The following is a 4,085-nucleotide window of genomic DNA, read 5'->3' on the forward strand; positions in this document are numbered from 1 at the left end:
ACGTAGTAGAAAATAAAACTTTATAAAATAAATAAAAAAAATGAAAACTGTTTATTGCAAAAGGCACGAAGTGCAAATATTCTATTATAAAGTATTTTTTTTAATTTATTATGTGATATTGTGTACATAGATTCGGCTAATACTATTTCTAAGCTATATTTTAATAATAATAACGTCCAGGCAATGCAAAGCAATTATTTTTTAAATGGTACCTGCGGGAACCGGTTCAACTCCCGGATGGCAATGACGCTGATCGCCAGTAGGAAGCGAATCACCATACGGAGTGGATGTTCAACATATAGGTCATATAATAAATTGAAATAAAGTATCGATGAAAATCACCACTGTTTTGTATACCTACCTTCTAGCGGGTTAATACATTGGAGGCGAGGTAAATTGTAATAAAAAAAAATAATACTGTTGGAAAAAATAAGAGATCTAAGTGGTGCAAACAAATGCAGCTTTGCACATGAAAACAGATTTTTCGCACACCAGTTCCGTTATTCTCCTTACCCTTATCTTTGTTTGATCGGTTAAAGAATAAACAAGAACAACAACTGCATCAGTGAGTTAACCAAATTTGAAAAGAGCGTATGAAGAATTCGGATCCGCAGAGAAATAATGTGTGTGGAAGAGCGTTAGAAAATAACATGAATTAGGAGAATTTGGCAGTACCAACGAGCACCAAATTTGAAAAGAGCGTAAGAAGATATTCGAATTCGATTGGCTTAAGAGAATTTGTTAGTACAAATAGCACCAAATTTGAGATAAATATAGCTGACTTTTAGTCAGAGGCAGTACCAAGAGAACATACCGAAACAAAGTATACACACACGTATATGCGAAAATATATATATTGTAGCATATGTGCCATAGTATAACACTTGACTACATTTACTTACACACACACACATACATTACTAAATAGCAACAGCCATACACCAAATCATAGAATGCCTTAGGATATAAGTCATAAATTCAAGTATTCCATAAGAACGCTAAATACATAATGAAGTAAATAAGTGTCAGCCAAGGGTTTGCTAAGCGTTCGCCTCGCAATATACACTTAGATTTAATTCTTTCGCTCTACGAATAAGAATTGAATAAAGATTATATTTTTTTCTTAATAAATTACCGTGGAAATTCCATATTTTTTTTTGTTACTGTGATCTGACTAAGGCAGTGTCAGTCTACTAAATAACAATCATATTTTGTCCAATTCCAGCTATATCAACGACCATGACGGAGAGTGTAATACAGCCTTTTCTTTATGATACTATCGACAAGTCTCTTTTGCTTTTGAAATTTATCTCATAGTCGAGGAAATCCCCACAGTGGTAAAGAAGTAAACTTCTTCATCTTGTGGAACCATAGTTTCAAACTGCGGCATTCTCATTACCTGACGCTGTAATAGAAGATATCACTTATAAAAAATATATATTTACACTTTACGTACTTGTTGATAGGCTAAATGGATATTTCTCGCCAAAGCAAAATTCCAGTTTTGAGAGGCATTTGTTTAGGAGTTTTGGCCCCACAGAAGGTGAGACGTTCGCAAAGTTTGTCTTAAGGCTGCGGCATCAATTACCGAAATGTGATTTTGGAGTTATTAAAGCAGAAATCGAAGATATCTATTATATTATATTATTAGAAAAAGAATACACCCTTTCACAAATGATATAATTGACAGGCATAAAGTCGATGAGGAAATTAATAAACCGTCGGAAATGATGCGATCTGAAACGATAAAGGACCCAGAAACCGAAGGAGTAAGGACAATCTCAACAGGGCATATGAATTCAAATAGATCTTTGGAGCAATAGTTCGGCATGTCCAGCCAAAAACCAAAAATGCAGCAAGTACTCTCAAGTGCAGAACAACATAGTTTTAGAGGCTATGCTACACAAGAATTGCTGCACGTAATTTGCGTTTTTGAAGCTCCCATATCAATTGGTTTAAATTGGTGCTTGCTTCATTTTTTGTAATAAAAAAACGGAACACAATCACTATTGGAAAAAATTAACGGCAGTCAAATTAAATGTCTTACGTTTAGGACTCGAAGTAAAGAAAATGAAAAATGTGACGCCGTTTCCAAAGTGGAAGGGACAGGCGGTAAAATTATCAATCGATGCAACCAACAAACCGATTCAGCAAGCAATATAACAGTTGCATTTGAGGACAAAGTAAGCAAATTTGGAAGAAGCTGTGGGTCTTGAATTTATTGAGCCAGTAATAGGTCATATACCGTGGATATCACCTATGATTATAGTATTCAAATAGACTGGCGACATCAGAATTTGCATAGACATGAGGCTTGCGTCAAAGATGTTCTTTAAGTAAACAATGTAACCTTGAATGACGAAAAATGTGTTTGGAAAACACAGCAAGTTAAATTCTTGGTGCACATTTTTCAGACAAAGGCATTAAAGTAGATCGAAAAGGTGGCAACGATTCCTTCATTCAGAGACTCAAAAAACAAGGAGGTTACCCGACCTAAAGCTCCATTTGGCGAAAATTCCGACCTTATCATACTTCGATCCAAACAATAGAACACGCCTAATAGCAGACGACACTCCAGTTGCGTTAGGAAATTCTATACCACCGGCGATCAAAAGATTGTTTGCAAGACGCTGCCAATCAGACGTAGAAAAACGGTACTCTCAGACCGAGAAAGAAAGCCTGTGAGCAGTTGAAAAGTTTAGTTTTTATTTAGCCGGACTAGAATTCAAATTGGTGACTGACCACAAGTCGTTGGAAACCATTTTTAAAACTTCAAAACCTCCAGCTCGAAATGAACGATGGCTGTTACGCCTACAAGCTCTTAAATACAAGGTCATCTACAAAGCGGGTAAGGAAAACATCTCTTTCCATAAACAAATTCTAGCTGGCAGATAACTGCACTTAATGTATTTCGGGATATTGAGTACACTGTCCCTACATCATTGAACATATCGGAAATCGCACGCTGCAGATGATGAAATCATGGACGAAATGACCTGTTTGGATGAAAATTACTGGCAAGCTGGCACATCTTTCAGCTTCTACCCATTTCGTTTCGAACTTTCAATGCATGGTTAAATTTTATTGAGTGGCACACGGTTAATCATCCCAAAAGGACTGCGCAATAGAGTTTTAGAATTAGCTCATGAAGTGCACTGCACCCGGGTGAGTCGCCACATCGATCGAGATGCTAAAAATGTTGTGAAAACATGCAAGATTTGCATGTTCGTTTCTCAACCGCCACGTCCAGCCCCAATGCTAAGAACAGTTTTTCCAACAAGCCCTTGGAATTCCATAGATAGTTATCTATTAGGTCCACTTCCAAACGGAAAATACCTCCTTGTGTTTATCGACTATTTTTTCAGGTATATGGAGATAACATTTTTACAGACAATATCATCGAAATCAATAATCGGGGCGATGAAAGAAATATTTTCCCGCTTAGGTTTCCCAAAATATCTGCGGACTGATAACGGGACACAATATATATATATATAAGTAAGATTTTCGAACAATACTGTAACACGAATGGCATTCCTCCATATTGGCCTCAGGCGAATGGTGAGGCTAAAAATATCAATCAATCGTTAGTTAAGAGACTAAAAATTTCCCATTTCAACGAAACCAATTTGCAGCAAGCAATCCAGGATTTTATGTTTATGCACAATGTCACTCAACATAGCACAAACAGTCACATTGTATTATTCTTGTGAGTTTCTATAGATTTGCCAAAAAACTTTTTGCACCCCAACTCTAACTCCCTAAAACCGCCAATCCTGCCACTCCCACATTTTTGAAAAATTGTTGGTCATTTTTCCATATTTTTATTTTTTGCTTAAATTTCTATCGACCGCCGAAACTGCCACGACCACATTTTTGAAAAATTGTTGGATATGTTTTCATAATTTAATTACTTTTGTAAATTTCTATCGATTTTCCAAAAAACTTTTTGCCACGCCCACTCTAACGCCCTAAAATCGCCAAAACTAACACGCCCACATTTTTGAAAAATTGTCGTTACTCGTAGAGTAAAAGGGTGTACTAGATTCGTTTAAGGGTATGTAACAGGGAGAAGGAAGTGTTTC

The 4,085-nt window shown here is 36.3% G+C and overlaps 1 long non-coding RNA gene across 4 annotated transcripts; it reads left to right on the forward strand.

Annotated features, from left to right (window-relative positions):
* LOC120284414 lies at positions 1–3,811 on the forward strand. 4 transcript variants are annotated; one of them, XR_005543654.2, is made up of 4 exons: positions 7–391; positions 1,226–1,407; positions 1,467–1,543; positions 1,691–3,809. It is a non-coding gene; the product is annotated as an uncharacterized LOC120284414 (long non-coding RNA). The 4 variants fall into 4 exon arrangements; XR_006541573.1 differs by having other exon boundaries at positions 1–565; positions 1,467–3,811; XR_005543655.2 differs by having other exon boundaries at positions 2–1,014; positions 1,467–3,811.
* Positions 3,812–4,085: the final 274 nt, after the last annotated feature.

Source organism: Drosophila simulans, chromosome 2R (genome assembly GCF_016746395.2).
Source record: "Drosophila simulans strain w501 chromosome 2R, Prin_Dsim_3.1, whole genome shotgun sequence".
Lineage (NCBI taxonomy): Eukaryota > Metazoa > Arthropoda > Insecta > Diptera > Drosophilidae > Drosophila > Drosophila simulans.